The sequence below is a fragment of the Arachis ipaensis genome, chromosome B06 (genome assembly GCF_000816755.2).
Source record: "Arachis ipaensis cultivar K30076 chromosome B06, Araip1.1, whole genome shotgun sequence".
NCBI classification, from domain to species: Eukaryota; Viridiplantae; Streptophyta; class Magnoliopsida; order Fabales; family Fabaceae; genus Arachis; species Arachis ipaensis.
In genome coordinates, this window is record NC_029790.2 from 20,449,803 (window position 1) to 20,475,022 (window position 25,220).

Sequence of the window (25,220 nt, forward strand, 5' to 3'; positions counted from 1 at the left end):
CAGGACATAACTAAAAAAGAAGAAGTTCAACCACAGGAGAAAGCATCAAAAAGCACAGACACTGCAGAAGACACCACTCCTATTCCATTTCCACAACTTGCAAGGAAGCCCAGGAAGCAGCTGGAACCTGATCCAAAAATGGTAGAGATATTCAAAAAGGTTGAGGTAACTGTTCCTCTATTTGATGTTATTCAACAGGTACCTAAGTATGCAAAGTTTCTAAAAGATTTATGTATACATAAGGACAAAATTAATGAATTAGAAACTATTCTTTTAGGAAGTTCCATATCTGCTTTAATGGGTGGTTTACCTGAAAAGTGTAGTGACCCAGGTCCTTGTATGGTTAATTGTACTATTGATGGTGTAGTATTTTCTGATTGCATGTGTGATTTAGGAGCATGTGTGAGTATAATGCCTTTGTCTATATATGATATTTTGAGGCTTCCCCCCTTAAAAAGGTCGGCAGCTCGTTTTGTGTTAGCAGATAAAAGCATTATTACAGTGGTTGGAGTTGCTGAAGATGCATTAGTGGGCATTAAGGGACTCACATTCCCCACTGATTTTTATATCCTGGAAATGCCCCCAAAATGACTCAGACAAGCCATCATCAATCCTACTCGGAAGACCATTCCTGAAGACCTCAAAGTTTAAATTAGATGCTTTTTCAGGAACATACTCTTTTGAAATAGATGGCCGAGTAGTGATCTTCAATCTGAATGGAGTTATGAAGTATCCTCCGGAGGATCACTCTATCCTTCAGTGTGACATTATAGATGAAACCGTGGCTGAAGTCCATCAGGAGGAATTTGAAGAGAAGTACGCAGGACAAGGTCCAAGTGTGGGGACATTCTCAGAGGACAATGACAGTGTTCTACCATTGTTACCAGTTCCAGACAACCCGGAGCCTGAACATGATCAGAAGTTAGAATTAAAACCCCTTCCTCCACACCTCAAATATACTTACCTTGAAGATGGGTAGAGGTTTCCAGTTATCATTGTAAGGGAACTTACTTCTCAACAAGAAGAGCAGTTACTTAGTGTGCTGAGGAGGCACAAGAAGGCAATTAGTTGGAGTTTGGCAGATATAGTAGGCATCAACCCTCAAGTCTGTGAGCATAGAATATTTTTAGAAGAGGGAGCAAGACCTGTCCGTCAACCCCAGAGGAGACTGAACCCCACTATCTTAGAGGTTGTCAAGAAGGAAGTGACCAGACTACTAGAGGCAGATATCATCTATCCCATCTCAGACAGTGAATGGGTAAGCCCAGTACAAGTAGTGCCAAAGAAGTCTGGAGTCACTGCAGTGAAGAATGAGCACGGAGAGCTCCTGACAACCAGAGTTCAGAACGCCTGGAGGGTCTGCATTGACTACAGATGCCTCAACCAAGCAACCCACAAGGATCACTATCCTCTTCCATTCATTGATCAAATGCTGGATCGCCTGTCAGGTAAATCACATTATTGTTTTTTAGATGGGTACACAGGTTATTTCCAGATTCATATAGCTCCTGAGGATCAGGAAAAAACCACTTTTACATGTCCTTTTAGGACTTATGCTTACAAGAGAATGCCCTTTGGTTTGTGCAATGCACCAGCTACTTTTCAGAGGTGCATGATAAGTCTTTTCTCTGGTCTTATTGAGGACTGTATGGAAGTTTTTATAGATGATTTTAGTGTATACGGCGATTCCTTTAGCCTTTTCTTAGATGGATTATCTAGAGTATTAGATAGATGTGTCAGTACAAACCTTGTATTAAATTTTGAGAAATGTCACTTTATGGTAAAACAAGGTATTGTACTAGGACATGTTGTGTCTAATACTGGCATTTCTGTAGATCCAGCAAAGGTGGATGTTATTTCTAGTTTACCTTACCCCTCTTCTGTGAGGGAAGTCTGTTCATTCTTTGGCCATGCAGGTTTTTACAGGAGATTCATCAAGGACTTCAGTAAGGTAGCACTTCCCTTATCCAGGCTACTGCAGAAAGATATTGAGTTCGAGTTCAGTGAAAATTGCAAACAAGCGTTTGATAAGCTGAAGACCGCCCTGACTCAAGCTCCAATTGTGAGAGGACCAGAGTGGAGCCAACCATTTGAAATAATGTGTGATGCTTCCAACCATACCGTAGGAGCAGCACTGGCTCAGCGTGAAGGTAAGGATCCTTTTGTTATTGCTTATGCGTCTAAAACATTAGATGCCGCTCAGTCTAACTATACTACTACTGAGAAAGAGCTTCTTGCTATTGTTTTTGCTCTGGATAAATTCTGAGCCTATTTACTTGGTACTAAAGTAGTAGTGTATTCAGACCACGCAGCTCTAAAGTATCTATTAGCTAAAAAGGAGTCCAAACCAAGGCTTATACGCTGGATACTGCTATTACAAGAATTTGATTTAGAAATTAAGGATAGAAGTGGTAACCAGAATTTAGTGGCAGACCACTTGAGTCGCCTTGAGCATATTACAGATGACTCCACTCCTATAGCTGATAATTTCTCATTTGATAACCTGCAAGCAGTATCTGAGATAGTCCATTGGTATGCACCTGTAGCTAATTATCTAGTTAGCCGCACTTTTTCTCCAAACTTTTCTAAGCATCAAAGAGACAAGCTGAAAAGTGAGTCTAAATTTTATATATGGGATGACCCATATTTATGGAGATGTGGTGCTGACCAGGTAATTAGACGGCGTGTGCCTCAATCAGAATTCCAGTCCATCTTAGAGGCCTGTCACTCATCTGAGAGTGGAGGACATTTTGGCCCTCAAAGAACTGCTAGAAAAATCTTAGACTGTAGAGTCTGGTGGCCTACTCTTTTTAGAGACGCTGCTGAATTTTGTAGATCTTATTTCCCATGCCAGAAATTTGGTAATATATCCAGGAAGGATGAGATGCCTCAACAAATTATGCTTTTCTGTGAAATTTTTGATGTTTGGGGGATTGACTTCATGGGTCCATTTCCAAATTCTAATGGTTATTTATATATATTGTTAGCTGTAGATTATATTTCCAAATGGGTGGAAGCAATTCCTACCCGCACTGATGATGCTAACACTGTTGTTTCCTTTGTGAGAAACCATATTATTTGTCGCTTTGGATCACCACGAGCAATCGTGAGCGATCAAGGCACCCATTTTTGTAATAGGAGACTAACCAGATTAATAAAAAAGCATGGGATAATTCATAAGGTTGCAACAGCATACCACCCTCAGACTAATGGCCAAGCCGAGGTGTCAAACAGAGAAATAAAGCGTATTTTGCAGAAGATAGTCAAACCTCATAGAAGAGACTGGAGCACCAGGATACAAGATGCACTTTGGGCATACAGAACCGCATACAAAACACCCATTGGGATGAGTCCTTTCCGCTTAGCTTATGGAAAAGCTTGTCATCTCCCTGTTGAAGTAGAGCACAGTACGGAGTTTATCACCTAAGCCATCCTTCAAGCTCTGAACTTATCAAAGTTAATGGACATCATTTAAAGCTGTACCATGGCGAGCAGCTGAGGAAAAATAAGGAGCTCGAGATCTTCCTCTTGGAAGATCCCCACATAGCCGAAGACTGAGCTAGTGGAGCGTCCAACTTACGGACTTTAAAGCAAAGTGCTAGGTGAGAGACAACCCACCATGGTATGATCGTTCTTTTTTTTATTTTTAATTTTCCTATTCAATAACTCTTCTCTTTATTAGTGCATTTCGTGCATCTGCATTTACATACCTTTAAAAAAAAAATTTACGCGACGCGTCCGCGTCGCAAGGAGATGGGAGAAAATAATAAACGAACAGAGAGTCACGCAGGAGCGTGGCTGGAGGCGTGCCAATGGCACAAATCGCCTCACACGACCGCGTCGCTGACGCGTCTGCGTCGATTGGGAATGCTGGCCTCCCACGCAACCGCGTGCCCCACGCGGCCACGTGACCTGGACTTCGACGTAAAAAAAAGATGCACGACAGAAAGTTGTGCTAGAGTGGTGCTGGATTGGTGCTGAACGCATAATCCTTTCCACGCGATCGGATGACCGACGCGACCGCGTCACCTCGCAACAATTGACCACTCACGCGATCGCATGCCCCGCGCGATTGCGTCACCCAATATTTGGCAATTAATGATTTTGAACAGAGAGTTGTGCGAGCGCGAGGCTGTCCTCGCGCCATTAGCCTAAAACGGGTCACGCGACCGCGTGACCGACGCGACCGCGTCAATCAGTTTAAGCGCAAGTCGCGCGACCGCGTGCCTCACGCGACCGCGTCGCTTGCGCCGCACAGTTTTCCTAATTTGCCAATTATCTTATCTTTTTCTCCCCAAATCCTATTTTCTCTTTTCCCTCCTTATTTCTTCTTCTTCCCTTCTTCATTCTTCCTTCTTTCTCATTTTTTTACACACACACTCTCTCTCACCCCCATTAACAAGGTTTTTCTTTTTCTCCTTCCCTCCTTACTTTTCTATTATTCTTCTTATTTTTATATGTTATCTTCTTTTCTTTTCATTTTACCTTCATTATTCATATTTTCTTTTTCTTCCTTTTTCCTTTTTATTTGGTGTTATAAATTTATGTGAGTCATTATTTCTCATTATATGCTTGTGGATTGTTATAAATTTGTTTGACAATTATATATTAATTTTTCAAGGGATGCTTGCATGTTCACTTTCATACTTTCCATAACTTAATTATCGTGCATGCTATGTGTTTGTGAAAAGGCCCATATGGCATTATGCATTTTTCCTACTTTATTCTACTTTTCAATGCTTGCTTTTCACAAAACCCTTTTTATATTTTATTAATTTAATATAATTGTTATTACAAATAAATTGTTAGTTTGAAAGACTTGGTAATCTAACTTGGACATTGAATGCTTGATCTATGCTACTCATGCCTTTGCCTGCATGCCAATAAACCCCTTGCATTTAATTGTCCCCACATGCACTTGCTATATTTTCATTGATGAACTTCTCACATGTAGTCATGACCATGTGTTAACGTCATTCTTCTTTATTGTGTATTGATTACCACTTTTCCCGCCCTCTTCCTTGCTCTATCCCTTTAAATTTGATTTACTTTCTCTTCCCTTATTCAGGATGGCAACCAAGAAAGGAAAGGAGAAAGCTACCCCCAAACAACCAGCAAGAAGAGGAACAAAAAGAGCATTAGTGGCAAAACCCTCTTCAACTGCGGTTAAGCCCTCAACAAAGAAAATTAAGAGGATTATAAAAGTTGATGATAAAGAAAGAGCCTTCCCAGCAAAGGACACTGCGCGATTCCCCAATCGCTACTGTGAGCAGATGTTCCCCATCCTGGCAGAAAGGAGTTACAACAACGAATACCTTCTTCTCCTCCCAAACCATATTGCTACATTTGTTGAACCAAAGATTGCACGAAGACAATGGGATTTCCTACAGAGACAGCCAAGGCAGGTCAATCTTTCTTGGATAGTCGAGTTCTACTCCAACTTCCACTTACCAACCCTGCAGTTTGTCTACGTCCGTCAGAAGCAAGTCCCCATTATAGAAGAGGTCATTCAAAAAGCTCTAGGTTTTCCCCTATTCTAGAAGGTTTAGATGCCTTTCAAGAAGCCGCACTCAAGCGCCAGCTGTACCAATTTGACTGGGACGCCGTTCTCAGAGTGATCGCACTACCTGGAAGCCGTTGGATCTACGGATACCATTGTAACCGCCCTAAGGGAATTTCGGCTTCAGCACTTACCTTGGAGGCTCGCGTATGGGCACAGATCACGTCCCATTACATCTTTTTGAGTACTCACGAATCATCCTTCACTGCGGACATGGCCGTTCTTCTATGGTGAATCCTTACAGACCAATCTCTGAATCTACCAAGACATATCCGGAATGCCATGGGACACGTACAAATCGCGGGCAACTTACCTTTCCCTGCCCTGGTCTCAGATCTTGTCTCAGCAGCCGGAGTCTCCTACAGAGCTGGGGACACCAAAGCCATACTTCCACGGGATGATCAATACGTCCCTAATAGGAAATATATCAGACCTCCAGCCGCCACTATCAGCCAGCTTACTGAACCAGTTGAAGATATTCCTTCTTCAACACCACAAGCACCTACTATAGACCAACTGCTCCAGCAGATACTTGCCAGGTTGGATCGGCAGGAACAGAAAGCTAAGATGAGAGAGCGCCGTAACAAGCGCCGATTCACATACCTCAAGGAGCTGATTTTGGGAAAATTCAAGGACTCAGACACCCCGGACTCCACTTCCTTTACCAGCATAGGGAGCCATGATGGTCCCAACTGTGGAGATACTGCTACCAGCCCACCTTTATTCCTGACAGATGGCACCGAGGACGATGCAAAATCTTAAGTGTGGGGAGGTCGGTCAGTACCTGACTTTCGGAGGTAATTTCTCTTCCCTAAACACCAAGAAATTAGGATATTTAGTTAGATTTTTCTTTTGTAGAATAGGATAAATTGCATAGTAATAGGTTAGTTGCATGCATGTTCTGCTTGATTGAAAAGACAATAAGTTTCTTCTAAGACCCTATCTTTGGAACAAAATTTTACTAATCTTAATTAAAACTTTATGTTAAATTTGCTTGAAGTTATATTTGGAACATGATTTTTTAGCAAAAGAACACACAACCTGTGAGATTTGAGCCTTTATGAATGGTTACATTATTTAACCATAACTATTTTATTCTTGTGTGTTTACTCCTCTATAATTGTAATCTATATTTTGTTTCATCCTATATGTCCAATGTTTATTATATTTATATGTTTGCATATGATTGAGGCCATTATTTGTTTAGCCCACTTATCCAAATTAAGCCTACCCCTTTCAATTACCTTTGTTAGCCACTTTGAGCCTTTAAATTCCATTTGTTCTATATTTTACCACATTACTAGCCTTAAGCGAAAAAACAATTATATATCCCAAATTAAATCTTTGGTTAGCTTAAGATAGAATTGTGTGTGTCAATCAAGTATGGAAAATTGTGGGAACAAAAGATAATAAGGGAATGTGTCATGATAATATAATGGGAATTTGGATACCTACTCATGTGAAATTATAAGAATTAAAAATCTATGTGCATTGATAAGCTATGTTTATTTTTATGTTTATGAAAAAAAATCCAAAAATATTCAATAAATAAATAAGGGGACAAAAATTACCCCAATTAAGAATTCGAAGGTCAATGCATGTATTATAAAATTAAAAATAAGAAGTTGAAACATGAGTATGGAATGTGAAAGGAATTTCTGGGTAGCTAGGTGTGAATTCTAAAGTTATATAGAATATATATATGTTATGTGAGAGCTTAGGTTAATTAAAGATTCAATTTATAAGCTTACTTAGCCATATATATATATATATCCTTACCCTTACTTTGGCCCCATTACAACCTTGAAAAGACCTCATGATGTTTGCATTGGTATATTAAATGTTGTTGATTGGTTAGGAGAAGAACAAAATTTAGAAAGCATGATTAGAGAAGGATAGAGTAATTACCCTATACACTAGAGAGACTAGAGTGTACATACACTATCAGTGAGGGTTCAATGCTTGAAATTTTATGTTCCCTGCTTTCATGAGTTGTCTTCTTGCATTTTTAGCTGTTCTTACTGTATAAGAATTGAATTAGTGGAATTTGATTTGTAATTGTTTTGAAGAGCTTATTTACTTTTGATCAAGTGGACAAGAATCATATAGTTGCATTTACATATATAGGTTGTATTGCATTGCATGAGTTTCACATGTTCCTACTCATTTATTTTATCTCCTTCAACTAAGCATGAGGACATGCTAATGTTTAAGTGTGGGGAGGTTGATAAACCACTATTTTATGGTTTATAATGTGTTTAATTGTATGGTTTTATCATGATCTTTACCCACTTATTCATATAATTAGCATGCATTTATATTTCCTTCCTAAAATTATTACATGATTGAAAACTTGCTTCCTAGAGACTTTTAATTATGTATTTTAATTCTCCTTTATTCCATTCGATGCCGTGATCTGTGTGTTAAGTGTTTCAGGCTTTATAGGGCACGAATGAGTTGGAGATTGGAAAGGAAGCTTGCAAAAATAGAAGGAACACAAGAAATTAAGGAGATGACCAGCGAGAAGTGATGCGGCCGCATGGCTCACGCGACCGTGCGGATTGGAATAGCATAAATGACGCGGAGGCGTGGACGACGCGTCCACGTGGAGAAGCAAAACGCCAAATGACGTGTCCGCATGAATGACGCGATCGCGTGATGTGCGCGATCTGCATAATCTGCAGAATCGCTGGGGACGATTTCGGGCCCTATTTTGACCCAGTTTTTGGCCCAGAAAAGCATACTAGAGCCAGAGAACATGCAGAAACCAAGAATATCATTCATTCCTCATAGTTTTAGTTTTTTTTAGATCTAGTTTTCCTCTCCTCTAGGTTTTTTTCTCTCTACACATTCATAGTTCTTAGGATTTTTATTTCTATTGCTTTTTGCATTAGGATATTGAGAAGAGTCATTACCTCATCAAGACTTCGTCATTCTAGTTCGTTTTCTTTACTTGGCTTTACTCTTCCATGTCTTTTAATTTACTTCAATCTTACTATTGGATTATTTTAGAATTTATTAATACAAGAGTTATTTTTATTTTTAATTGATTCCTTTGAGTTTTATTTATCATGTCTTTTTTTAATTCCCTTTCCTATGTTACATTCACAATGAGTGAGCAGTTCTCTAACTTGATGGGGAGTTGATTGAAAGGAACCCTTGAGTTGGAATGCTCAAAGGAGAAATTGTAGTTGGGTTTATTGTTAGATTGCTCTCTAGTCACTAACGCCAGTCCTTCCAAGTAAGCGGACTGGGACTTGTGAATAGAAACAGTATTCCAACTTATTTGACTTTCCCTTACCTAGTAAGGGATAACTAAACAGAACAACCCCCAATTATCAATTAATCTTGAAAGTACTGCAACAAGAATAGGGCCTCCAACTAATCTACTCCCAGTCAAGGCTTTTATTTAAATTACATTAATTCTCTGATTTAATTTCCTGTCATTCAACTCAAAGCTTTTTGAAAATCATCTGATTAATAAAATAGCACACTTTCCTGCAACTCGTTGGGAGATGACCTGGGATTCATACTCCCAGTATTTTAATTTTAATTTCTATGACACCCTTTTAAATTGATAAGCGGATTTTTGGTTGGTTGAGAACTATACTTGCAACGCATATCTTATAACAATTCTTAACTCGCCAATTTCTGCCACGTCAAGAAGTTCATGAGGTTATATCCTTAGAACTATACAAAGTGGCGGACAAGTCCTCTACTTTGGCAAGGTTAGCCTTCCCTCATCTCATTTGTCACCTCTGCAATTCAGCTGGAATTGACATAGAGAAAGACATCCTCATTGATGAGGACAAGCCCATCACTAAGAAAAGGATGGAGCAAACAAGAGATCCGACTCATGGACAAGAGCATGAGAAAATTCCTCATCATGAAATCCCTGAGATGCCTCAAGGGATGCATTTTCCTCCACAAAACTATTGGGAGCAAATCAACACATCCCTAGGAGAATTAAGTTCCAACATGGGACAACTAAGGGTGGAGCACCAAGAGCATTCCATCCTCCTCCATGAAATTAGAGAAGACCAAAGAGTCATGAGGGAGGAGCAACAAAGGCAAGGAAGAGACATTGAAGAGCTCAAGGACTCCATAAGATCTTCAAGAGGAAGAACAAGCCGCCATCACTAAGGTGGACCCGTTCTTTAATTTCCTTGTTCTTATTTTTCTGTTTTTCGAAAATTATGCTTTATGTTATATCTATGTTTGTGTCTTTATTACATGATCATTAGTGTCTTAGTGTCTATGCCTTAAAGATATGAATGTCCTATGAATCCATCACCTTTCTTAAATAAAAAATTGTTTTTAATTGCAAAAAGAAAAAGAAATACATGAATTTTGAATTTTAAAATAGTTTAATTATTTTGATGTGGTAGCAATACTTTTTGTTTTCTGAATGCATGCTTGAACAGTGCATATTTTTTAATTTGTTGTCTATGAATGTTAAAATTGTTGGCTCTTGAAAGAATAATGAAAAAGGAGAAATGTTATTTGATAATTTGAAAAATCATAAAATTGATTCTTGAAGCAAGAAAAAGCAGTGAAAAGCTTGCGAAAAAAAAGAGGCAAAAAATAAAATTAAAAAAATAAAAAAAGAGAAAAAAGAAGAAGGAAAAAGCAAGCAGAAAAAGCCAATAGCCCTTTAAACCAAAAGGCAAGGGTAATAAAAAGGATCCAAGGCTTTGAGCATCAGTGGATAGGAGGGCCCACAGGAATAAAATCCTGATCTAAGCGGCTAAACCAAGCTGTCCCTAACCATGTGCTTGTGGCGTGAAGGTGTCAAGTGAAAAGCTTGAGACTGAGCGGTTAAAGTCGTGGTCCAAAGCAAAAAGAGTGTGCTTAAGAGCTCTGGACACCTTTAATTGGGGACTCTAGCAAAGCTGAGTCACAATCTGAAAAGGTTCACCCAGTTATGTGTCTGTGGCATTTATGTATCCGGTGGTAATACTAGAAAACAAAATGCTTAGGGTCACGGCCAAGACTCATAAAGTAACTGTGTTCAAGAATCAACATACTGAACTAGGAGAATCAATAACACTATCTGAATTCTGAGTTCCTATAGAAGCCCTAGGCTACTAGTTCTCTATAAATAGGACCTTTTGCTATTGTATTTTCATCTTCGAATCATCTTGGTTCTTCTGGTTCCCTTTCTGGGGCCGAAGCCAATGATCACCATTATCACTTTTGTATTTTCAACGGTGGAGTTTCTACACACCATAGATTAAGGTGTGGAGCTCTGCTGTTCCTCATGAATTAATGCAAAGTACTATTGTTTTTCTATTCAACTCAAGCCTATTTCTTCTCTAAGATATACACTCGTTCTTCAACTTGAAGAAGGTGATGATCCGTGATACTGATCATCATTCTCACCTATGAACGCGTGCCTGACAACCACTTCCATTCTACTTGCAATAGCTTGAGTGCGTATCTCTTAGCCTCCTGGTTCATGACGCATGGTTGCCTCGCCTGACAACCGAGCCTTCCATTCCGTGAGATCAGAGTCTTCGTGGTATAGGCTAGAATCAATTGGCAGCATTCTTGAGATCCGGAAAGTCTAAACCTTGTCTGTGGTATTCCGAGTAGGATCTGGGAAGGAATGACTGTGACGAGCTTCAAACTCACGAGTGTTGGGCGTAGTGACAGACGCAAAAGGATTAATGGATCCTATTCCAACATGATCGAGAACCAACAGCTGATTAGCCGTGCGGTGACAGCGCATTTGGACCATTTTCACTGAGAGGACGGGAGGTAGCCATTGACAACGTGAAACCCAACATAAGCTTGCCATGGAAAGGAGTATGAATGACTGGAAGAAGGCAATGGGAAAGCAGAAGTTTAGGAGGAACAAAGCATCTTCATACGCTTATCTGAAATTTTCACCAATGAATTACATAAGTATCTCTATCTTATTTTATATTTTATTCATCTTTTAATTATCAATTCTCCATAACCATTTGAATCCGCCTGACTGAGATTTACAAGATGACCATAGCTTGCTTCAAGCCGACAATCTCCGTGGGATCGACCCTTACTCACGTAAGGTTTATTACTTGGACGACCCAGTGCACTTGCTGGTTAGTTGTGCGGAGTTGTGACAAAGAGTTGAGATTACAATTGTGCGTACCAAGTTGTTTGCGCCATTGATGATCACAATTTCGTGCATCAAGTTCCTTTTGGTAAAAAATGTACTTCAAGCTTTTGTGGTCGGAGAAAACCTCGAACTTGACTCTATACAAGTGGTGCCTCCAGATCTTGAGAGCAAATACTACAGCTGCTAATTCTAGGTTGTGAGTTGGATAGTTCCGCTCGTGAGGTCTGAGCTGTCTTGACGCTTTTTTAAGCTACCACGTTCCTATTTTTCATCAGTACACACCCTAAGCCTTTAAGCGAAGCATCGCAAAATACCTCAAATGGTCCTTCACGATCTGGCAGAATTAACACCAGCACTGTCGTCAACCTTTCCTTGAAGGTACTGAAGCTCTCTTCACACTCATTCATCCAAACAAAGGGTAACTCCTTCCTAGGGAGTTGAGTTAGTGGTAAAGCTAACTGTGAAAATCCTTTAATGAACCTTCGGTAATATCTGGCTAGTTCGAGAAAACTTCGAATCTCAGTGACCGTCTTAGGTTGCTTCCACTCTAAAATTGCTTCTATCTTAGCAGGATCCACTCTTATACCTCCCTTTGATACTACATGTCTCAGAAACTTGACTTCTTTTGCCCACAACTCACACTTAGACAGTTTGGCATACAGTCTCTTTTCCTTCAGAATTTGTAATACCATTCTTAGGTGTTCCTCGTTCTCTTCCTCTATCTTTGAGTAAATCAGAATATCATCAATGAACACTATTACAAACTTGTCCAGGTACGGGTGAAAGATTCTGTTCATGTAGTCCATGAATACGGTAGGAGCATTCGTCAATTCGAAAGACATAACTGTATACTCATAGTGACCATATCTGGTTCTAAAAGCAGTCTTTGGTATATCTGATTCTCTGACTCGGATCTGATGATATCCCGACCTTAAATCAATCTTAGAGAAAACCGAAGCTCCTCGCAACTGGTCCATCAAATCATCGATTCTTGGAAGAGGGTACTTATTCTTGATAGTGATCTTATTCAGCTGCCGATAGTCAACGCACAACCTTATACTACCATCCTTTTTCTTTACTAGTAGTACTGGTGCTCCCCATGGTGACGCACTCGGTCGGATAAATTTCTTCTCCATAAATTCTTCTAGTTGTGATTTCAATTCTTTGAGTTCTAGAGGTGACATTTTGTAAGGTGCAATTGAGATCCGTCCTGCTCCCGATACCAGTTTAATGGTAAACTCTATCTCGCGCTGTGGAGGAAACTCGGAAATATCATTTGGAAAAACTTTAGAAAACTCCTTTACTATTGGAATTTTCTCCATATTCTATTCATTTTTAGTCGAGCTAGCCACTAAGAGAACAAAACCTCCACACTCTCTCCCACTAAGGTTTACTATTACTGAGTTTAGATAGTAACAGGCATACTAATAGATGAAATTAAAATGATTTTCTTAAAGAAATCAAGAAGGACATGATGCACAGATAACCAATCTAGTCCTAGGATGATATCCATACCACGCAAAGGCAAACAAACCAGGTTATGTGTAAATAATTTCTCTTTAATGATGAAGGGCACACATCTACAAACCGAGCTGGTCACAGCATTTTGTGCGGTGGGTGTGTGGACAATTAGATCATATTCAAGTTGAGAGGTTCCTAGTCCTAGCATGCATGCACATTCTATGGATATAAAATAATGATATGCACCTGAATCGTACAGTACAGTTAGGGTCTTGCCATTAACAGAGCACTCAACTTGGATGAGGGAACCTGACACAGAAGCATCTCCAGCGGTTATTGCAAAAACCCTTCCCTGTTGTTGAGGTCGAGGGGGGACTGGTCCATTTCGTTTAATACGACAATCTTTTGTTATGTGCTCTGGCCTGCTTCCATGGTCCTTCCCACACTTAGCACAAGTGGGACTTGCCTGAGCTCGCTGTTGCTGCCTCCCCAAGTCTTGTCTCTGATTATGATTTCCCGGGTAGAATCGAGAGTTAGAGTTTCTGCTGGGTGGATGGTGGACAAAATCGTGATTCACACTTTTCACAACTTCGCACAACTAACCAGCAAGTGCACTGGGTCGTCCAAGTAATACCTTACGTGAGTAAGGGTCGATCCCATGGAGATTGTTGGCTTGAAGCAAGCTATGGTCATCTTGTAAATCTCAGTCAGGCGGATTCAATTGGTTATGAGGTTTTGATAATTAAAAGATAAATAAAACATAAAATAAAATAAAGTTACTTATGTAATTCATTGGTGGAAATTTCAGATAAGCGTTTGGAGATGCTTTGTTGCTTCTGAACCTCTGCTTTCTTATTGCATTCTTCCAATCATGCGTGCTCCCTTCCATGGTAAGCTGTAAGATCCTCTCAGTGAAAATGGTCCTCTACGGTTTCTGCACGGCTAATCAACTGTGGGATTTCTCGTCTCGGATAAAAAATACCAGGCACAGCTACCACATGGCTAATCATCTGTCGGTTCCCACTAGCGACGGAATAGAACCCTTGTTCTTTTGCACACTGTCACTGCGCCCAACATTCGCAGGTTTGAAGCTCATCACAGTCATCCCTTCTCGGATCCTACTCGGAATACCACAGACAAGGTTTAGACTTTCTGGATCCCAGGAATGCTATCAATGATTCTAGCCTATACTACGAAGATACTAATCTCACGGACTCAGTCCATGTATTAGATATCCAAGAGATACGCACTCAAGCTGTCGCCCAATGACTACGTTGAGCTCAGATAGAACGAAAGTGGTTGTCAGGCACGCGTTCATAGAATTGAGAATAATGATGAGTGTCACGGATCATATCATTCTCCAGATTGAAGTACGAGTGAGTATCTTAGAATACAATCAAGTGTGATTGAATAGAAAACAGTAGTAATTGCATTAATTCATGAAGAACAGCAGAGCTCCACACCTTAATCTATGGGGTGTAGAAACTCCACCATAGAAAATACATAAGTGAAAATAGTTTAGGCATGGCCATGTGGCCAGTCTCCAAGTCCAAGTCTTAGATCTAATCAAAGATATGAATACAATAGTAAAAAGTGCTATTTATACTAAACTAGTAACTTAGGTTTACAGAAAATGAGTAACTAAGTGCAGATAGTGCATAAATCCACTTCCGGGGCCCACTTGGTGTGTGCTTGGGCTGAGCATTGAAGCTTTCACGTGCATAGGCTGTTCTTGGAGTTAGACGCCAGCTTGGGTGCCAGTTTGGACATTTTACGCCAGTTTTAGTGCCAGTTCTGGCGTTTTACGCCAGAAATCTCTGGTGGGCGTTTGAACGCCAGTTTGGGCCATCAAATCTCGGGCAAAGTATGGACTATTATATATTTCTAGAAAGCCCAAGATGTCTACTTTCCAACGCAATTGAGAGCGCGCCAATTGAGCTTCTATAGCTCCAGAAAATCCACTTTGATTGTAGGAGGGTCAGAATCCAACAGCATCTGCAGTCCTTTTTTAGCCTCTGAATCAGATTTTTGCTCAGGTCCCTCAATTTCAGCCAGAAAATATCTGAAGTTATAGAAAAATACAAAAACTCGTAGTAAAGTCCAGAAATGTGATTTTTGCATAAAAACTAATAAAAATATAATAAAAAGTAATTAAAACATACTAAAAACTATGTAAAAACAATGCCAAAAAGGGTATAAATTATCCGCTTATCAGTGGATCTCGGCGATGTGGCTGACCATTTCTTTTAAAGTTCCTTCCCTGTGGTGCTAGGTTTCTGTTGAAATTCCTAGAGGAAAATTCCCGACGGTTAGCTCGAGCAGCTGCCAACTTCTTAGTGCATTCCTCATCCAACTGACTCTTATTTACAAGTTCTGCAAAGTTCTTAATCTCCATGGGTCCCACAAAAGCCATCAATTCCTCCCTAAGACCTCCTTCATACTTGATATACTTCTACTCTTCATATTTCGCAAGATTTTCCTTACACACCTTTGAAAATCAACACAAGTCTTCAAACTTCTGAGTGTACTCAGCCATCGTCATGCTTCCCTGCCTTAACTGTAGCAATTCCAACTCCTTGGCGGTACGAGCAGATGGAGGGAATAATTCTTATAGAACTCAGTACAGAAGTTTGCCCAAGTGATCTCAGCGCCTCCTTGTCTCAACAACTGGCTCGCTCCCTGCCACTAATATTGTGCATCCCCTTTCAGCATGTAAGTGACGAACATCACTTGTTGTCCTTCATGGACATGTTGCACCTGCAGAGCCCGCTCCATAGCGCATAACCAATCATCTGCCCCGGTCGAGTTGGTGGTTCCAGAGAAAGTGGGTGGATTAACTTTAAGGAAAGATGCCAAAGTCATTGGCCTTTCCCCTTCAGATACATGTTTAGCATGCCAAAACAGTGGTAACTCACAAAATTTTTAGAAATTCAAAACAAGCATAAATTCATCACAAAGTAGCTTATATAAGCACCGAAAATAACCACAACCATACTCTAAATAATCCTAACCCTTACCTCTTATGTAATTTAGTTAGTAAACCTTTCTCACACTAGAAAACATGCATACAAGGGCAGAAACAAAGCTGGTGGTGGTGAATTTTGTTTTTGGGCCTAAAGTGTCACAAAACGTCAAAATTCATCCATTGTGAGCTCGAAACTCCTTAACTCCTTAGGCGTGCTCCATGGGTTCTTCAAGAGGAGTTCTCTATACATGAAAGAGAGTAAGGATTCATCATGGGTACTATTTTTTTAAAAGAAAAATAAAAGGAGAAAGAACAAGAGTTTACCTAGCCGAAATTTCGTATAAACGCAAAGATTGGCAAAAATGGACAAGAGTTTGTGCTTGTATGCTTTGAGTCCTTGAAGAACACTTGAAGAATAGTGTATGAATGGTGAGATAAGGGGCTGAAAATGCAGGTAGTATGTGCAGAATTTTCTTTGTTTCTCCTTTCTCACTTACGGTTCGTATCTCTCTCTTTATTGTAAAATGTTATTGAATTTTTGCTTGGTAATTGTCTTAAATAAAATTTTAAGTCTAACCTAATTAAATGTGGTAAAAGAGGGCTGAAAAAATTAGAGAAAAATGGGCTGATAGCAAGAGAGAAGGGCGTGATTTTGAGAAAACACAGTCAACATCATAATGACGTATTTATCTGCAGTTAACCGTAGTTAATTACTCGTGGTTAAAAACACAGCAGAGAGGGGTGAGTGGCTGAGATAATCTCGGCTCAGAGACTAAGAAAGGAAGGCCGAGTTACTTGGGTAGCAAGCAAGAGGATTCGGGACTCTAGGAGTTATTTGCAGAATACTAGGCAGAAATTCGGTTCGGATAAACTTTTACCGGACAGTAAAATAATTAATGGCTAATAACTATTCTTAAAGAAGTAAATCATGAAGAGATAGATAATATAAATCTAGAGACTCATTTACTTGAGTAGAAATTACTTTTACCACTGGTTCTAAGATTTTCAGTTACTAGAATTTTTTTTGGTGCACGCACAATCGTCACTAAAAGCGTTTTTGCGGCTCAAAAGATTTTGGTGTGGTAACTAAGCCAATGGTAAGATAGTATTTAATATCCATTAGTCAAATGTGACTTAGAGAAATTAATTACTCTCATAAAGCCAAGTTTGACTTCGAAACTCTTTTTTTTTTAGCCAGAAAAGTCTATTTACCGAAAATCTGGTTCTTACAAAAAACACCACTGGAATAAAAAATGATCATATCTCGGATACTAAGTTACCAATTTGTGCATTGTGTATATCTCGGATACTAAGTCCGTATTCTATTTTTGTATGTATCTCGGGTACTGAGACCCATTTAACTATTCTGACACAGATTTGAATCTCAGTAACCAAGATATGGTCAATTGTGTATTTATTTGATTATGTTCTACTTTATTTATTTTTTAAAAATATTATATTTATTTAATTTAAATATAAAAAACCTAGAAATGAGTGCTTTCTACAATATTTTTGTTTTGTTGTCACGTTTAAAATGTGATTATAATTAAAAAAAATTATGACTATAAATTAATGGTCATTGTTTTTAGTTTCATGTCACGATTTAAAACCGTGATCAATGTCAGCATGATCATAGTTCAATAATCACGAATTTTTTAGCCAACGTTAGTTTTATTTTTATTGCTAAAAAATATGTCTATAGATACATAATTGCATTTTGTTTAAATATTCTATAGTCATTTTTAAACCATTCGACAAGATATTCTATAATCACAATTTGAAATTGTGACAACAAACTATTCTATACTCGCTGTTTAAAATCGTGACAACAGACTATTTTATTGTCACTATTTAAAATCGTGATGACCAACTTTTATATATACAGTCTTTTTATACATTTCTATAGTCACGGTTTTTTGCGACAATATAATTCTATATATTCACTATTTTTAAAACACGATATTTTAGCTTTTTTTAATTCTTTTTTCCCTCTTAATGTGTACCATTTTAGAATTTTTATTCATATTTTTTATATACAAGTTTGATTATTTTATTTATTTTAATATAAAATTTTAATAATGAAAATAAAGTCATGTATATAATTTAAGATGCAACAATAGTCTTTGCATAATCAATACGTTGTATTGTACACATAACTAGCAGAAGATCTGTACAATGTACGAAGATATCCATTGTTAAAATTCTTATCTTCAATGCACCTCTCACGAAATAATACATTATTATTTGTTTTAAAAATTTTTGTGATACCCATAGATTAAAAAAAATTAAACAACACATCCACTCTATTATTTCCAACAAAAAAAATTAGTAAAATTCAAGAATTACCAAAATATGATGGCTTGAATATTTTTATAAAAAAGCATAATTTTATTTATGTTCTCCCAATTCATAGAAATAAAAATGAAACAAAAATTATGATTAAAATTATTCCTTCAAGATGCACATGCATTTTGCTGATTTTCTCGCGGTGTCTTAGCACCTGTTTCTGATTTTCTCACGATGCCTTAGCATCAATCTAAGAGGGATCAATGAGAGAGAGATTGAGAGCGCGCTAAATGAAAAGGGATAATTCAATAGCAAGATCAAGAAGTAATATTATAAACCAACCCCATAATAAATAAATTACAAATTATATAACCTTAAACAATATGAGAATATAGAGCAATGAGAGTTACTGCATTTTATTGAATTTTATAAACATGATCTACAAATATAAAGGACTACATACTTAACTTTGCCTGTAAGTTAATGATTCAATGTTTACATTCTAGTAATTGATGCATTACATCAGCAATAAGACTAATAAAAAAGTACAACCCAAACTTAAAATATCAATTCTTATTACATGTACACAACCAAAAAATTTCATATTCTTCACAAAGAAGAGTGCACACTAATTATACAACCTGTATCTGTTGCCCTATATAAATCCTAATTAGTAGCTTTAGGTGAGACTCATGTCACTTAGCCCTTTGTCCAGATGCAGTATCATTTTCAAAAGCATCAGTTTCATCGGATTCATCAAATTAAATCTTCAAGGACCTTTTTAACTTCTTCAAGAGATCCTTTTTCTTTTGTTTATCCTCAGCACAACCTCTTTTAAACCCAGTAATATATTCCTAATTTTAAAATTTTCCAATAATGGAAACCAAATTTAGTACCTCAATATAAATAGTTATGCAAAAAAAAAAGCAGCAAACAAAATCCAAAAAATTTCCTATTTCAAAAAACAAATGATAAATATCAGGACATTATCTATAAAAAAAGAAATATTTAATATTGACCTCTTCATTTTCAACAATTTTATCATATAAATTTTTCTAATGATCACCTTTTATTTGACTTGACATCTCTCTCATAACATTAGCAGACTTTCTTTTAAGAGAAGGACACTATTATAGCAGACACAAAATAATATTTTGTATTAACATAACTTAAAAAAGGGAGAGGGGGATTTGGAGGAATAGATAATAGAAACTTTCATATCTTCATCAGTTACCAAGTCAACAACATTTACTTGATTATAGGGACATTGAGGTGAAATAGCAAAGAGCTAAGAAAAGCTATAAAGAGTCAACACATCATTGAATATTTTGGTAAGTTTCGAAGGACTCTCAACGGATCCTTCACCTCTTGGAAGAAAGTCAGCCTTGTACAACATAACAAAACCCATCTAATATAGCATAACATATCATCAACAATCAACAAACCAAAAGAGAACCAAACTAATAACCAACTCAGTAAAAATATACAATAGGACAGAATTCAATTGTATATCTTTTCGGGGCTCAAATCTGATTCGAAAAGCTCAAATATTCCAACTATGACAGCATCATAACAAACACGCCTCATGGGATAAGTACCTTTGAACTTGTCCATTCCAACAGACCTACTAAAAATTTTAAAAAGCATAATCTTTCCAACTATCTCTTGGTAGATAGGAGGAGATTGTGTACCAAACACAACCTACACAACCAAAAAAAAAAAAAAAGATAAAGCAACAAAAATAAAAAATATAAAAAAAAAACCATGGATAAAAAAATTCTATAACCTAAACTCAACAGATATAAAAGGGTATGATTAAAATATCTTACATTCACATCCTTGAGATGTTGTTTAAACAACTAAGCGCAAGTCTTTGTCACCAGATAACTTGCTTCACGATCAAATAGTACGAAGATTAACATAGCAGTAGAATCCTCAACCAACACCTTCACTCTAAAACTGTAATTTATTTTTTAATAATGCAAAAAAAATGAAAATAGCTCACCACTATATAAAAAAAATCATAGGCGAACAAACAACAAAGAAAACATTCTGATTAAATAAACCTGGGTGTAACATTTATAACATGAATGTTACAGAATTGACAGAAGTAAACCCCAAATTCTACCTGAACACTTCTACCATACACACAGGTAGAGTACCACCAAGGACTATCTTCAACTATCTCAGTAATTTTTGCAAAAACAACAAAAGTTCCACCCTAAAAAAATTTACAAAAAGTACAATGGACCCATGTTATAACCAAACATTTATTGAAAGGTGACTTGTTAGGACTGTGGCAGTCTCCCGCTCACGTGATATGCATTGAATTGGTAAGTCGTTATGCGCCTCGGACAAGGGCTGTGACAGTCTCCCGCTTGTCGAAGTAGCGGTGCCAGCGTAGGGACTGAGGTAGTCTCCCGCCTACGTTGAGATGTGAGGGTCGAAGCTGGACTCCCCACTCACATTTCTCTCTGGTTGTAAGGTGGTAAGGCACTAATCCCACGGAATCATACGACATCCAGAGGAAGGTGATAGGACACTCTCCCTCAAAACGTTACCCTTTGATGGAGAAGGTGATAGGACACTCATCCCTCAGAATCATTCCTCCTGAGTATGCACAACAGAGAGACTAATTCGAGAGTTATCGACCGGATTTCGTGTCAGGATTGGCACTATAATTGACAAGTGTTATCACGAACCAAATAAGATAGACATTCATCATATGCATCTTTTATTTGTTTGTATGCTTTGCTTAATTTCTGTTGTGTCTAAATGTATCACATGCTTACTTGCTAATTGTTCTACTTGCTATATATGTACTTTACTTGTTTGCATTACCTGTGTTTTCTACTTGGATTGAGGAGGCTCGGTACGTGGTGGCGATGGGATCGCATGGCGGATAGGTTGGTGATAGTTAGAAATCCCTTAAGTTAGAATACTCTAATTTTTTGTTTGAGTTATTTATTTTGTTAAGTTTGAATATTCTGTATCGATGTGAAGTTCTAGGATTGCCTTTAGCGTCCCAGAACCATATATCTTACATATTGGGCACTGTTACCATGCTGAGAACCTCTGATTCTCATACCATATATTATTGTTGTTTTTTAGATGAAGGTCGCAACCCACCTTGATGAGTTTTCGGACATTGTGACAGAGAGTTTCTCTTTTGTTTTATTTTGCTTTATTTCTGTTGTAGTTACTCTCTCATCTTTTGTATATATATAGCATTGTTACCTTAGAGGCCTTGCTTTAAACTTTGAGAGATAGGAAATAAATCTTTTATAAAACTCTGTTGTATATCTTGACTAGTCGGCCTAAACTCCGCAGGCTGTGACTAGTTCCTTCTGTATATCATATATATTTACTTTGTTTATCTACTAGCTACTACCTTGTATCTTGGAGCTCTAATGCAAGGTTGTATATTTAATATTCTATTCTTATCTTACCTACGCGTTTAGACATTGTGTGTGAATGCTTCGCGTTTTGAAATCCCGCTTTATGCGACTTTGAGCTTATTTCCTTCTTCGAGCTTCTAGTTATATAAATTCTTAAAAATATATTTTATAATAAGAGCTTTAGATCTGTCGTGGCACTTTGTTATCCTTTGCTTTACGGAATGAGATAAGGTTTAGGGTAATAGGGTGTTACACTTACAAATTGCAATAAGAGCATTACATCTACATCAAAATCAGAAGATGAACTATAAATGAGAGGAGGTGCAATATTCGATTACAAAGAATCTTAATGAATAGAAACATAGACAAAATTGAGTCTCTTCCATTTCTAAATCTACACAGATGTGCTGCAATATGGTAGGATACCTTTTCCTTGACTCCGAATAGATCTCATCACTTTCCAAATTTGTAAACAGTTCCATGAATATCAATCTTTTCTCGAAATATCTTCCACTCATATTAGGGCCTTACTACAAAAGTCAAAACACCCACAAATAAAGAGCAGTACACTATAAAAGGGAATCATTATTCCACAAAAGGAAAAGAATAACAGCCAAAGAATTATTGTCAAACTATATCTGTTAAAAAAATTGAAAAAACCAAAAATAGAAAATCAAAAACAGAAATTAGAACAATAAACATGGGAAAGGGAGAAGAGAAAGTGAAAAGAAAAAGGAAGGGAAGGAATAAATGAAAAAGCGAAATAATTTTTTGAATCTAAAACAAGAGGTCGAAAAAACACAAAAAAGCAGGGGAAGAAGAGAGAAGAAGAGAAAAAGAGAGAAAATAAAGATGGATGGTTACCGTTGCCAAGACTGAGGTGGTAGTGGTAATCCTCAAGATGGTATCTTTGTATACTTTGCTATGAGAGAGAGAGAGGAAGAGAGAGAGAGAGAGGGAAGGAGGGAATTTTATTTTGCTAATGCTATGCAAAGTTAAAATTAAAAAAATATATTAAAATATAGTAAAATAACAACTTTTTTCTTATTTTTCATCCAATATTAAAAAATTAAGTGGATCTTATCTATTTTTATCCAATAAAAAATAGTTGTGGTTTGTTAGCAACAATAAATATAAAGAAAATAGAAAAAGTGACGGTGAAAATTGGTTATTGTGGTTGTAATAATTGTGCTTATGATGACAGTAGATTAGGAGTGAAAATAGAATATGCTTTACTCTTAACATATCAGATTTGTCATGTAATTAATTGGCTTGGACTTGGTCTACTACAGACTTTTTTTAAATTATTAAGTTTTAATTAATGGACTTGTGCCTTACCTATTAATATATTAAAATTTTTACAAGAACCTGAATCTATGTCTATTTTATAACATGCTATGTCAAGCCAAATTTAATAGTTAATACAAACTAAGCTACAGGTTCTTGATAGGCTGTTCGACCTATTTTTATCTTCGGTAGTAAAATGAAAAATATTAGTAACAAAATTATAATATAAAGTTAAAGACGAAAAGATATTTGTTGAAAAAAGAAAAAATGAAGGATGACATATNNNNTTATACAGAAGACCAAATTTTGTTTTTGTTAATTATTTTTAATATTAAAAATAAAAAATATATACAAGAAAAATAAATAAAATGGTAAAGCATATAAAATTCCCTTAAAAGAAATAGGTACCAATATAATTGAGAATCACCACTAAGCAATGATGGGGTCCTTACCTGTGGAAGAAAAGGAAAGGACATGGAAACACTTGCACATAGCATATGTCGTAGACAAGTGGATATTCACCTTTTATGGGTCATCAAATTAAGTAGCATCTTGGGTACATTACATTTCATGATAAGTAGTCAACGGGAGCATCGTCAATTCACTCAATTGTTCTTCACGGGTCGCTCTCTATTTCGGAAATCCTCCTAGTTGCATCAACTACATTAGACGCGAATATATTTTATCCTTCATCTTCAAATTAATTACAGCAGGAAGATTATCTTCGATGAAAGAAAAAATATGGATTCTAGGCGAGGCGTCGGAGATATAGTGGGTGTTTGTTTTAAACAATTTCAATTTATTTTAAGGACTTATCAATGAAAATATATTGTTTTATGTTTGTTTGAAGTTTTAAAGTCTCAATTTTATAAAAATATTTTTGTTTAAAATACAAAATTTTATTTCCATAAAAAAGGTGGATATTTAATATTAAAAAGTGCTACACATACAATTTATTTTGATTTACAAGTTATACAAGTTGGGCCAAATCCAACAAAAAGGACGCTCACCCATACGAGCGTGTCAACACACGCACTACTCAATGTTTTTCATAGTGTGTTTAGTGTTCCTCCTCCTCCTATTCCTTCTTCTTCTCTTTTTTCTTTGCGTTTCTCCTCTTTTTTCTTCACGTGTTTCATCTTCATCGTCAATTTTTTACTACTGTTATTGCTGCATTTTTTCCCCTCCTTCTCTTTTTATTAATTTTGCAACATTATGTATTTTTTTTGTTTAATTTTTCCTCTCAAGAAGAATTATGAGAATATGAAATAAGAAGATAAAGAAGAAGAAACAAGAGATAGATGAGAAGGAGAAAGAGGAAGAGTTTTAAATTATGCAGAACTTATCAGAATAAAAATACACCCAAATATCTTCGTGTTATACCCCAATTTGCTACAAATACAGAAAAATATTTTCTCTAATGCTGCATTTTTTTTTCTTTTTTTTTCTTTATTTCTTTCTTTCTTTTAGTTAAATGAACGTAAGTTCATCATCTTCCAAGTAATTTTGCAGCATTATGTCTTCTTCTTCTTTATTTAATTTTTTTGTTTTTATTATTGTTAAGAGAGTAAAACAAGAAGAAACTTGAGAAGGTAAAACAAAAACGAAAAGATGAATAAGAAAAAAAGCAGTAGAAAATGAGAAGGAAGAAGAGGAAGAGTTTTAAATTATGCAGAACTTATCAGAATAAAAATACTCCTAAATATCTTCGTATTACACCCAAATTTGCTACAAATACAAAAAAATATTTCCTCTAATGCTACATTTTTTTCTTCTGAATTGAACCACACTTCAACCACTTGATTGGATTAAAACAATAATCAATTTTATTCTAGTTTAATTGACAATCTGAATCTAAATTATTCATTATCTTCAACGAGATAACTGATGATTGAGGAGAAAGAAAAAAAGGAGGAGAAGAAATTCCAATGAAAAAAGAAGGAGAAAGAGGAGGAGGAGGAAGATGTGGTGTTGATGACGACGATAACGAAGAAGAAAAATAACGTATAGTAACGGTACGAAGCGCGTGAATATAAATGACTTATAAAGATTTGTATGGAAAAATTCTTGTACGTGGAGAATAATTCTTTAATATTATCATGTCAAAAAAATTAAAATGCAAAATTACTATTATATTATTTAATTTTTTCTTAATAAAAA